Genomic DNA, 13,755 nt, shown 5'->3' with positions numbered 1-13,755 from the left:
TGCCCCTGCGGGGCACCCCCAGCCCCAATCCCTCCCTTGCTGTGGGGGCATTGATCTGCCCCCCCATACCCCTTCCCTCCCCACTCTGCCCACCACAATGGACTTACCACCTGGAGGTAGCTGTGTCCAGTGTCATCCAGGACTGCTGCCTGTATAGTCTATAGCCGAATCTCTGAATTGGTGCCGAATCTTGGATTCCGAATTGGCCAGATTGAATCAGGACAGTGATTTGAATCACTGTATCAAATCACTGCAGCTCCGAATTGGCCAAATCCGAATCTGAAAGAAATACATGCTGTTTTGCACAGGCCTGGTAAGTGAGGCCCCAGCCCAGGTGGGTGGCAGGAAGATTGGAGCCCGGGGGGCTCCTCCAGGGACACAGGAGGGGGCTTCCTCCTCATCTTTGCAAAGCGGAGGTGGCAGAGGCGGCTGCTGTGCCTTGAGTCCCACTGTAGCTGGCCGCTCATGGGTGTGGCTCAGCTCAGCAGTGGGGACTTATGTGGGGATGGCTATAGCCCAGCTGAATCTGGGAAGATCTGGTCATCCAGTGGCACATGGGTGGTGGGGGAGGGGAGGATAGGGGTGCTGCTGCTGTTGAGCACAGCCTGGTGTCGACACCAGGGGCCTGTGTTCCCCTGACCTGTGCTCGGGGTGCAGCAGGCAGTTTGCAGCAGCAGCTGCCTTGTCCTGAGCAAAGGTGGGGGTGGGGCATGGGACCCTGGGGCCTCTGCCAGGCTTTGCCCAGCAGTGAGACCCCCTCCCCCCTTGTGCCTGGACGAGCTGCCTGGGCTCCGACCCTTCCCCGGCCCAGCTGGGGGGCATTGGGGCATAGGCGGTGGAGGGGGGGGATAACAGGGCTTAGTCCCCCCACATGTGGGGCAGTGGTAGGGCTGCAAAGCACACATGGGCTTCCAGCAGCTGCAGCAGGGGTGGGCAGGAGCATGCACACAGCAGTGAAAGGGGAATTGGAGAAGGGGCAGGGCCTGCAGCAAGTGCCTCATCCAGGGGGTGTGGGGAGGGGTGGGGGGCACGCAGCCTGGGAGGGCATGGGGGGTGCCTGCCCCTGGGTCTGCATTTAGGGTGGGGCTAGGCAGGCTGGGGCTGGGGCAGCACGCAGCTCAGTTCTTCGACAGGGGTCTACGGTGAATTTTCGGGTGCCTGCAACCTTCCCCGTAGACCCGCTCCCAGTGCTGTCACCACTGCCATCTGGCTCAAGAGCTGAGCAGCACGGCTGAAAAGTTGAGCCACACGCCACCTTGGCCCCAGCCCACCCCGCCTAACCCTGTCCCACGTGCAGATCTGGGGGCACACGCCCCCCATGCCTTCCCAGGCTGTGGCTCCCTTCCCCCCGCACCCACTGGATGAGCCGCTCACAGCTCAGTTCTGCACCTGTCCCAGCTGTGCAGGGCCTGCCCCAGCTCCACTCCCTCACTCACCACTGTGCGGGGTGTGGAGTGCTGACTGAGGCCCCAGCGGTGAGGGAGGGAGCGGGACACAGGCAGGAGCAAGGGCTCAGAGGGAGTGGGGGACAAGTGGAGGCCTGGGGGTCAGCCTTCCCCCCAGGCCTACCACCTGGCCTGGCCAGGCCCACTCCCACCTGCTCCCTCCCTCACTGCTGGGGTCTCGATCTGCCCACTCTGCCCCCTACAGCCCTTTTCCCTCCCCATGCCCCTTCCCCCATAGGCTTACCTGCTGGGGAGGTGCACCCCCAAATAATTTTTTTTCCCTCCACCTCAGTCTGCCCTCCCTTCCCTCCCTACAGACTGACCTGCAAAGCAGGGGGGGCGGGCGGGAAGGGAGGGGAGAGACTGGCAGTGGCACAGGTAGATCTTGGGTTGCTTTTTAATACAAAAAGTCTCCTACCCAAAAAGGTTGGAGATACTTAAGTGATACTTTCTGATCTGGGCTGAATGCTTCTGTACCCATTGGTTTCCTTGGATCCCCCCTTCTCTCAGTGTTTCAGAAGAAGATTTGGACCTTGGACCATTTTACAATTCTTACAGTTTCCCAGAGAACTCTCCCCTGACCCTTCTCAAATTATTTTTCCCTGTTGTATTCTCTAGACGTGTCCAGATTAAGATTCTGCTTGGCTATAAAATCCTCAAGATCCTCATGGCTCAGCCCTGTTCTCAGATGTCAGCTTTTCTTTCACCCTTTCTCTAACTGTTGTCACTGTTCCCTAGGCTGTTTCACCATCATCACTATCTGGTTCTTTTTGTGCTTTGAGCCCTCTTGCTGTTTTATAGATCCTCTCCTTTGTCTCAAGGTGGTTCTCTGTCCTCTAGGGATTCAGTTTATAGTCTAAAGGTAATTAACTTTCACTGTAGCTGTTTCCTCTTATGTGTTGTTCGTAAAGTACCAATCATTATTATAACAATAAATGCTACAGGAGTGCCAATGGCTGTTTTTTAGGTGTAGACATGATGATAGGGAGCTGTAGGATCTCCTCTGGGACAAGGTCATTGTATTGCTGTGCAGTGCTGTTTATGTTGTACTATTGACTGGTAAAGTGGTGATATTACATGTAATTGCAAGATTATGTTGTGCCAGTCCTGAAGATATTTTGAGACTGTCAACATTCTGCAAGCTCTCTGTATAGGAGATGGTGTAATAGGCAACCACTCATTTTCTGGATCATGGTGTACATGTAAGAGCTCTAGTTAGGTGCCTGATGAATCTGCTTGTATACAGTGCTGTGACCATCACACCAAGACCTTCAATGGGTATGCTTGGGCAAGAGTATGGAGGAGTGGAGGCTAGGAGATGATGTAACGAATTACTAAATAAAGTGTGTGCTCCCTGTCCCCCAACACAGACACTTAAGGAGTGGCGCTAGAATTTGGGTTGTTCGGTTCAAATACATAGATTTAATAGTGTAACTAGGAGTAGGTGAGAGGGGCACCACCCCTGAACACGGACTTAGGAGGGATGCCAAAGTTGTCCTGCATCCCCCCATAGTCTATGCCCTGGAGCAAAAGCAACCCCACAGCATTGCTTTTTCAGTAGCAGCCAGTACCTGGGCACCATGCTGCTGCTCTTGCTTTAAAGAGCAAGAACCGGTGGGGAGGGGGCAAGGGGACATAGCCCACAGCCACAGTAGAAGCTGCAACAGCAGCAGGGGCAAGACTTCTGTGTCCTCTTCCTCCATCCCACTCTCAGAACCCTGCCCTCCATCCCTCACTCTCTCGCAGGGTTTGCTCAGGATGCAAACCCAGCTTTTTACATCACTGCAGAGATTAAGAACGTAATGAAAGAGCTCTGCACTGATGGTAGTCAGAAGATTTCTGTGGCTCACCACTAGAGTGTAATGTTGTGCACCTACCTGTATTCACATATTCATGAAAAGAAGCCTTGAAAGTCTGAAAAATGTTGCAAAAATTAACAGAGCTAGTATGCTTCTGCATAGTTCCATCAGGCTTGTGATCCTCTAGATCTTGGTGGGGCTATATTTATGTTTTTCTTATGGGCAGATTCTTCTGATTTTTGTAGAAGGAAACTTGGTATCCTAAGCAAATTGCAAGAGGCAGTAATTTGTTTGAATTGGGCTTCTTGGAGAACAAAAGGTGTCAGTTGGGGGAGGTGAATTTGTAGAATATAGAAATCCAAACCAGGGAGAAGAGTCTATTTAAAAAGGTATTGTGACCAATGAAACCCCCCACCTTACTGCATTCCATCTTACTTCAATGTTGTTCTAGCCAGATGGTATGGCATGCCAAAATCTGTTAGCAAAGATGCTGTTACCCACTAACTTGGCTAATTTGGGTAAATGGCTGAGAAACCCCATGTTTTGCACCACTTTTAATGGTTTACCTAAACTCCTTTGGTCAAGCATTACTATGTTCAGACTCATGCACTCATGAGTTTTTGGAGCCATAACATGACATGAAAGCCTTCTTGCTATTAAATATTGGCACACAACTAAATATGTAGAACTAATGATTATGGTGATATTAATTAAAATACTTATCAATCTAGCTTGTTGCCAGTACCTTCATTTCAAACATGTCTGAAGAGGTTTCTAGGGGATTTTACCAGCAGCACTGTAAATTATTTGTCAATGAATGATGAAAACATTGGATTGTTTTTACTTCAGCGTTATCATCTTAATAGGCGACCGTCTGCTTGCCACCTACAGTAACTTTTTTTTTTCTCAGGAAAGTGTCTAAGGTGGGGATCTGTTTTAGATAGCTGAAATTTCATGTTTATACTTCTGAAAGCAAGCCGAAACCCTCAGTATTTGGTCTCCAGCTGAGTGAAGTACACATTTAGAAATTACAACATTGGTATTGGCGATCTGGAGCTTTAGGAAGTGGCTGAAAGCTGGCAGTCAGTTAAAACTGGGCTGGAGTTCAATATCAGAGCTATGCTGCCTGTTTTTGTAGGATGTGCCTGAATCCTGGGCTACTCTGAAATGTTTTCGATGGAAAAGTATTTGAAAAGGAAATGTAACCTTTAAACAGCTTGTCTGCATTTTCTGACATAGGTTGAGCCTTCTCATGTTGATGATTACATTTGAGGTCTGAATCTGCAGCCTGTATATCATGGCTAGATTCTGATCCCATTTATATCAGCTATAAATCTGGGGTAACACTTTTTAACTTGGACAAAGAAGTTACATTGGATTTACACTAGAATAACTGAGATCAGAGTCTGGCCTTTCTGTCTTTAGCTGAATACTATTTTGGAGCCTGACTTTGACATGGGTCTTATTTAGTGACAGAAATAGGAGAACTTGCTTCCCTCAGACAGGGAAAGAAATAATCCTGGTTTTGCAGAAAGGAATGATGGTCTTGTGGTTAAGCCTGCTTGTGCTAGACTGTCTGCATGACCTTGGGCAAGTTGCTTTAGCCAACCTTTTAAAATAGACAGGAGCCTAAAGTTACACAGCTAAATCCAGAAACCCCTGTGTAGTGCCCTAACTTATTAGAGATCAGTGGCACTGAGCCCCTCTGACAATCATATGCCAACAATGGATTTAGATACTATACTTGAAAGACACAAACTGGGAAATTTTGACCTTGATTGCTGTTTGCCTCAGTTTCCCTATTTCTAAAGAGAGATAACACTACTTACTGCACACTTCTTAGGGATATTGAATCACAGACATGTTGACATCTTGGGGTAGAACAGAAACAAAAGGATAAAGTTCAGTTGATAACCTATTCACTGTAATTTATTTGCTTAATTCAGTGATTGCTCGTTCAGCACTAACTTTCAAACTCATCCGAATCCTCTTGCCCCTATCTGAGAAAGGAGACTATGGGCCTGAGCAAGAGGGCATTTTTTCAGATTTAGTTTTAGTCTTGTATTTTAAGTCCATTTTGAGAGCTGCTGAGTAGTTGGGCTGTGCATGAGAAATATCACCTCCCACGCTGGTCAGCTGAGACTGAGTTTCTAAGAAGAATTTTGCCCCAAAGGCTTCAAAGTTCATTTTCTGTAACAAAGATTCCCATTGACTTCACTGGGCATTGCATCAGGCTTTAAATGCTTTTGCTTTGCTGTGAATAGTGACAGTAAAGTGGGTTTATGAACCTCAGGGTACGGCAACTTTATGTCTAACTTACGTAACTGGCATCCCCAGTTACTGATGCTATAAGAATGCCCCATGGAAATCAGCAAGGGAGGCGAAGAGAGGCAGCGGGGTGACTGCCCTTGTTGCCAAAGTGAAGGGTGCCAGTAGGCACTGCCCCACCAAGGCAGGGCATGGGACGGAGCTGCGAGCAGCTCGCTTGAGGGGCCACGGGGATGGGGGAAGGGCAGCTCCCGCCACTGCACTCCTGGGCAAGCATGGGGAGGCAGGTGCCCCCAATCTGTGCACAGGGTGAGCTGCCGCTGCAGGCTTTGCCTCAGGCACTAAACTTCATTGCTATGGCACTGGAGATCATTATATAAACCTGGATTCTTTGCCCACAAAATATTCTCAAATGGAACCACTTTAACTCATTTTTAAAAATGCTCAGTTTAGTTTTTTTAAAGGGTTAATTCAATTGGCAACATAGACTAGGCAATAAGGAAAAGAACCAGGAATCTTAGGTTTATGAGTGAAGTCATGAAGTCATGCCCCTTACCAATAGAGAAAAGAATGGTAACTGCCTGCTGTGAGTATGAACTGCCTGCTGTGAGCAAAGAAATAGCATTGACAACTGGCAAGCCCACTCTTCTAAAGAAAAATATGTTTTTGAGGCAGGCCCTTAGCCAGGATTTTCATTTGGGAAGTCTCATAAGTGGAATCAAAACTCTTGCGGAGGTAACATGAAACTGTGCATTAGAAGGTTGTGTTTTTTTAATCCCACATTTAATTCTGTATACGTTTCACTCTAGGATAAGAAAAATATTTCTTAAAATAGTTCTAGACAACTCCCTCAGCATCTTTTTTCCCCTAGGCCCTTCCCCCTCTATTTATCCCCCTCCTCCATATACTTTCTTAGCAACATGCTTGTTTAGAAAGTAGTGATCTTAATGGCGATCAGGACAAAGTTCTCCTCTTCTACTTGCTCTGATGACCACGATGGTGCATTGCATACTTGGGCCCTGATACAGGGAGGCATTTAAACATGTGTCTTATAAGAGAGGCAAGAATTTGTGTTATATCTTTTATTGGACCGGCTGCATAGTTGGGATAGTTGTTGGTCAAGCTTTTGGACATTTGATGCCCTAAAGCTTGTCTAATAGCTCTTGGAACTCTACAGTAGGTTCAATAGAAGAGATCCCATAACATCCTTGCCTCTCGTACACTTCTTGAACTATCATGGCTAAATCAACACTCCAAGACTGCCTTAAAACAGGAAGGATAGTTCAGTGGTTAGGGTACTGGTCTGGGACTTGGGACCGGTGATCAATTCCCAGCTCTTCCACTGACTTTCTGTGTAACCTGAAGCAAGTCACCTTCAGAGGCAGATCTTAAAAGATCCTATTGACTTTAATTAAAATCAGTGGAAGTTAGCCTGTAATAATCTAATGTATGGAACTGTAGTCTAGTCAGGGGGTACAAAATGGAGTTGTCATGTGGTTGTATTGAGTGCTGCAATAAAACTGTGCTCTTTTCCCTCTTGCTGGAAGTTGCTAGTGTGCTGCTCGTCATGGAGTAAAGCTATACGCTAAAGCAATAAGCATTATTGGTAGGTGCCCAAATATATATAAAAACCTATCCCTTAATGCATTTGTATCTCAGTCTCTTCATCTGTAAGATAGAGATAATAGCATTTCCTTACCTCACAGCGGTATTGTGAGGAGAAATACATTTTCCTGATAAGGAGGTGCTCAGACACTATGGAAATGAAAGCTATGTAAGTACCTGAGACAGAACCAAAAAAGAAAATGAATTAATGTGCCACAATGTTGGTCTGAGAACAGGATCTTGACCTAAAAGTGGTAGAGTGAGTAGAGGTCTGGAAAAGCAAATCTGAGCTGCAGACATTTCTGTTTGATGAAATGCTGCACTGTGTGTGCACGACAGCCATGTATTTGTTATGTGTTTGCACCATGTCTAGTACAAAGGAACCTGGCCTCCATATGCCACCGTAGCATGAGGAGTAGTAATAGCAACAATAATGATAATTAGGAATAAATGTTGTTGCATATTGATGTTCATCTCCTGATCAATGGGGTCTTGGGCCATATTTTAAAAAGTGCTCAGCTTATTTTTAAGAGCTGAATAAGTGGCCAAATTTTTAGTGGGTTGTTCAAAAATCTGTATGTGGTTACAAACATGATAATAAAGTTCCTGGGCACTGAGGTCGTCTAAAAAATCTAAGTATCTGACTAGAAAATGAGCTCTTTAAAAATATTTGTTATTAGATTTTTAAGCCAAGTTTTTAAGAATAGCTTCAAGTTTGACTCCTGAATCAGTACATAGGCATTTAAACATGTGGCCTGATTAGGGCAGAAGAGATCGCAAAAAAGTGTGTGCCTTTTTGCTCTTGTTTCTGATGAGCTGCAGAATTCACTTCTAGGATAAGAGGGAGCATAGAAAGTATAATGCCAAAGAGTAACATTTTGATAAAGTTATGTGCAAGAAAGAGGGCTTTGAGAAAAGATATGAATCTCAAATATATAGTGTTACGAGAGCAAAATTTTTATGGGGATTCTTTACAAATGCTGTTAACACTTGTCAAATTTGTGAGAGAGAGCACCCTGGCGTGGAAAGCTGTCTACTTCTTCTAAGAACAGGTCAGAGGCAGAACACAGGCAGACGAAAGCTTCCAGTTAACATGTTTTAAGTCTCTGACTGAAAGAAACCACCTCAGCCTTAGAGATTAATAAGACTAAAAGTCAGAAATGATAAGAAAAAGCAGGACTTGCAAACATACACACTTGAACCAACATAATCAACTTGAGTTTAGTTAAACTGGTGCAAGCCCTTGTGTATGTACTCACATTTCATCTGCATGGTATCTCATTCATCTTAGCTTAAACCTTCCTCCTAACTAAAATAAACTACACACAGGTAAATCAAATCCAAACTGGTATAAGAGTGCTGCCTTGATTTTTTTTGCATAGATGTGGGCTAAATTGGTTGGAAACTACGCTTTTAGTTAAATCTATGCTGCTCATTGTGCTTATTCAATTCTTAATCTTTCTCCTAGGGCTGTTAAATTTAAATCTCAATTAGCGTCTAGTATATACTGTCGATAATAGAAATTAGGTCACAAACACAACCGTTCATTTCTACTGGTGGGAATTTCTAAGAAAAATTCTAACAAATTTGTACTGATAGAAATCTTTCTTTGAGAGGGAGTATACAGGTGTTCAGCCTGAAGCTGCCCCGACTCCATTGGTCTCTGCACCTTTACCAACTAGGACCTTGGTCTGCGGGGTGGAAGGGCAGAGGGTCAAGAAGCAACTGCTCCTCTGCTGTCCTCCTGTCACCAAAAGCAGAGTGAGGAAACAGAGGGCAAGTCCACCCTGCCCTTTCCTCTCCCCCCACCCTCAGCCCCTCAGACACTGAAATGAGTAGGGGGCTTAGAAGGGGCTGGAGGAGCAGGGCAGTGCCCCACACCCATTCCCCCAGCCAGGTAGCCCCAGATCAGGGGAAGTGTGTGGAGCATTGTCACACTTTGCTCTTCTCTCCTTCTAAACCAGACTAGGAGGGGAGCGAACAAAGGTTTGCTCTTGCAAGACTTGGAAGATCTTGTCCTGAAGAGGGCATTTTTACCTTGGGAGACATTGAGTGCCGAGGAAAATGTTAAAAAAAAATCTTTTTAAAGATGCTGCTCCAGGCTCTCAGGAGCAGCCACAGGTCCCAGCACCACAATAGGCACTGGGGATGGGGTGAGGAGAGCACAGGCAGGGAAGGAGAGATGCTGTCTGTGTTCTGCTGATGCCACCCCTGATGCCTGTGGTGGTGCTCAGCACTTTACAGAGCTTCAGAAAAGCTCTCAGCATTGCAGCAGGCCCTCGGTGCCTGTGGCTGAGTTTGTGAAGCTTTGGGAAACTCTCAGCACCACCACAGATATCAAGGGCGGGGTCAGCAGAACGCAGGCAGCTCCCTGCGTCCCTGCCTGTGCTCCTCACCCCGACCCTGGGGCCTGCCGGGTCAGTGCAACACAGGGGAAGGGTGTCAGAGTAACTGTAATAAGAGGTATTTCTTTCTCTCCACCTTGCTCTTTTCTTTTTCTCTTCTCTCCTTTTCTCTCTCTTTTTTTCTAGTTCTTCTCTTTTTTCTCTCATTTTTGTCTTTCACTTCTTTCTCTCCCCTTCTTCTCTTTTCTCTTTCTTTCTATCCTCTTCTTTTTTCTTTCTTCTTTCTTCGACCCCTGAGGCCCCTATGGATGTCCCCGCTGGCAAAACTGTAAATATGTAAATAGTCCTTTTGTTCGCTGTGTTTTTTTAGTCTAGAGTGTACGGGCAGGCCTTGCAGCCCATGAGCCCAGGCCATGTCCGTGAGGACCAGGTGTTCGGGCCAACCTGTACATACTCTCTACTGGCCCCGATTTGTCACCCTCCCTGGAATAAATGCCTCTTAAAAGTAAAAAAAAAAAAAAGTATTTTCCTCTTTCTCTTCTCCTTTTTTCTCTCTCTCCTCTCCTATTTTCTCTTTTTTCTTTCCTTTCTTCTGTTTCTGTTTCTCTTTGCCTCTTTCTCTTTTTTTCTCTTTTCTCTTTTTCTCCCAACACAACATGCTTAACAAAAAAAGAATACAAACCAACAACGGTAATGTATGAAGTTTTATTTACTGTCACCAGGTTTAGAATTTTTAGAAAAAATTTACTGTAAAAAAAGTAACATTTATGAATATCAGTTATATTAATATACAATTAATTTATATATTAATAAATCCCCCACCCCGGTTTTGTTTTTCTGGCATGCTGGCACTCCAGCACTTTAAAATGTAGACATTGTGGTTTTTTCAGCACGCTGGCCAAAACCGTTGCCTACCCCTGCCTTAGATTAAGGCCACTTTCCCATTTCATATGTTCTGGTGAACAGCTCTTAGATAGTAATTGCTTGTACTGATTGTGCAGGATTTGATCTGACAGTATAGAAATGAAAGTTGTTGCAGCTCATTATCAAATTTTTTAACTATCCACTTTCCAAGTGCAACTGTCTTCCTTTAGAGCGTTGATACTGCAATATCTTTTCATGATCCAGGCTTGTCTTTTAGCCCTTCTTATATTTAGTCTTTTATTGGTGATTGCATTATGACATATTGAAAAGCACTTGACTTTGAGGAAATCATATGAATATGTTACATATTAAATTTGTACCAGACCATCCTTTTGCATTGTTTTCTGTATTGCTGTATAAACTGAACAATTAGGCAGCCTGCCTGGGCTTGTTATGCAACTGAAAAATCTGCAAAACAAAAGGTGTTTCATGGTTGTAGAAGAGCTAAAATGTGAAAAGAAGTAACATATTTGGTGATGGAGAATTTGGGGAATTTTTAGAGGAGCATCTTAAGATGGAGAAATGTGTTTCTTTTACACAATAAATGTTCAGTGACTACTTTGTACTTGTGCTGCTCTTGCAATTTTACGATAGAATGGCACTGGAAAAACATATAAGAGCAAAATCGAAATTCCTGAAATTGTTGGAAGAGAAAAGAAAAATCTGAGCTGATTGTTAGCACTCAAAAAAGAGAGCTATTTTCAGAGAGCTAATTCCTATCTAGATTTCCTGAAAGCAAAGATGAAAGTCATTTTATGTGGAGCCCTGCTCAGAGAGGATTTAGATTTTTCTCTCTTCGTTTTTTTATAGTACTGCCAAGAAATATAATTGATGCTGGGTAAATGTTGAAGATAAAATGTATTTGTCACTGACTCTGGGAAATATTTTCTTTAACAAATCAACATTTTTAATAAATTTAATGGGGTGAAACGTGAGGGACAGGTAGCAACAGAAACAGAAGTCTTCTATTAGTTTGAAGGAAGAGTGCACCTGCTGACCATTTTACTTGGCCTAAGCATAAATAGAGGGCTTTGGACCAGGTTACCATTAATCTCTCATCTTTCATTATTAGTCAGTAATTTAATCCACAAAATACTTTAAATGGTATATTATAAACCTTTGATTTCTAAATGATTTTACTCACAAATCGCTCTCTCCCTGTGTTTATTGCATTCCTGAGCAGATGGAAATTGTCTCTGCTAGAAAGTACTGACCAAAATATTCAGCATAGAAGATGATGGGCCCTATCTTGCAAGTTGCAAAGCATCTCCTCGGAGAGGCTGAGCACCCTTACCTCCTAATGTGGATAGGCAGCAGCTTGTTGGATTGAGCTCTTTTGGTGAATAACTGGGGTAAAGCTTGATTCAGCCCTTACTGAAGTCATGAGAGTTTTGCCATTGACTTCTGAGAATGTGGAATAGAGCCCTTAATGTAGTAATAAAAAGAGAGAGACAAAAGCAAAACCGCTGAATAAGATAAAATGGGGAGGGCATTCTAGATATGTTTCATCATTGCATCCACTAGAAAATCAGGCAGCCCTCATCTTTCTTCCCTGCCTCAGGTATAAATAACACCAACTCAGGTGAACGGGTGTTCCTGTCACCTGAGCAGTATTTACAGATTTAGAAATGTTTTTGCAAATGTCCGTAATTTTGCATAGTGTTTCATTGTTGAAATGCTAGTAATGGAGAATGTTCAGACAAGATGTGGGGAAAACTTGGAGGGAACCTGAAAAAAATAGAAAACCAAAAAAAAAAGAAGTGCATTTCCAAAAAATAAAATTAATATTTTCTAATGACTTATTCCTTTATTGTTGATTTCCTCTATGCCTCTGGTTCAGGAATATTATATGAAAAGACATTGACATAATTCTAACGTGGATGGAACCTGGATGTTCTGGAACTTGAGAAGGAAAAAGTATGTTGCAGCATTTCCACTGTAGTTTTCAGAATAAAGAGGTTGGAATCAAGTCCTTTAAGCTTTGGAGAAGCATTTGAAATCTGGGCTGCTCACCAAAACCAAACTTTTGAAAAACCAATATTCAAATGAGGGTGAAATGTCTCTGCAAGATGACATATTGACAGCTCCGGAAACTAAATATTTCCTGTGATCCACAGAGCAAAAAGGGCAACTGGCAGTGAAAACTCCCTCGCACTACCCTGTCAGTCTTGTTCAGTCAGGGTGAAATCAGTCCAGTAGCTACCCACTAGGCATGTCTACATGAGACGCTAACTGCGCAGTAGCCTTATAACACTGCGCAGTAGCATGCTGGGCAAAACTGTGCTAATACGCTACTGTGCAGTAGTATTAATAGTATTAATCAAGTCTGCTCCAACGCACTGTTATTACAGTGCGTCGAAGCAGCCTCTCTGCATGTGTATAGGAGCCCACAGTGCCCAGCCCACTCCCCTCCCTCCCCACCAGCACTGCTCAGCTGGAGCCTGCCTGGGCACTGAAGCAGCAGTCTATTCTTACATCCCTTTTCTATACATTTCATTTATTAACAGTGGAAATATTTTTCTGTCGGTCTATGAGTGTGAGGTGAAACCACCATTTATTACTGTTTACTGATAAATTTGTAATCCTGCCCAGATGAAATATAACATTGGCCTCACCTTGACTGAGGGGACTGCTTATAGGAGTGAGAGGGCAATACAGGCTCCAGGCCTGAGACTATTGATAAGTGGGCCAATTACAACATGAACACCTGTCCACTAGAAACTGGATGGAGAGTACAACCTCGAGCCCATTTCATATGCTAGAGATGCATTTTGTATTGGAAACAGATCATAGAGTACTTTAATAATTGCCATTTTTTGTTTGTTTTGTAGCTAATGAGAAAGAAAACAGAGAACTTCTAAACTGAGTTCAAAGGGAACTTGGTCATCTCTCTTTTCCCCATACATGGGAACTGGGGTAAAATCTGGTTTCAGTTTAGCTATCAATCTAGAAGTAAATTGAATTAAATACGAAAATGTTTGAAAGCCGAGTTGTATTTCATTCCAGCTGCATCACTGATTTAAGTAGGGAAAAATGGCTTAAATATTCAGCATTTTTATGATTAAACATCCCAAGTGCCCCCCTACACCTCCCCTGAAATGAAACACAAAACATGTCTGGAACAGACTCATTACTAATATTCATCTAGCCCCCCCCTTCAGGCTAGATGATGCCATTGAGGCCCAGCTCAGAGGTAAATGAAGTGTTGAGCTTCACTGCTCCAGCAGTGTTGAATAATGTGTATGGGGGAATCATCCTGGCATTCTTGCCTCCCTACCCCTACCCCACACACACTGCTCTGGGATAGCATTCTCCTTCCTGTGTGTTGGTGCCACCAAATTTCCATGCTACCAAGTCTTTTTTTGAGGG

At 44.1% G+C, this 13,755-nt stretch overlaps 1 protein-coding gene across 3 annotated transcripts in view; it reads left to right on the top strand.

Moving 5' to 3' along the window:
• Positions 1 to 13,755, top strand: part of DYNC1I1 (dynein cytoplasmic 1 intermediate chain 1) — a 289,110-nt gene that overhangs the window by 128,769 nt on the left and 146,586 nt on the right. The window lies entirely within an intron of this gene.

The sequence above is a fragment of the Alligator sinensis genome, unplaced genomic scaffold (genome assembly GCF_000455745.1).
Source record: "Alligator sinensis unplaced genomic scaffold, ASM45574v1 scaffold196_3, whole genome shotgun sequence".
Lineage (NCBI taxonomy): Eukaryota > Metazoa > Chordata > Crocodylia > Alligatoridae > Alligator > Alligator sinensis.
The sequence above is the reverse complement of the archived record's forward strand: the minus strand, read 5'-3'. Positions and strand labels throughout refer to the sequence as shown.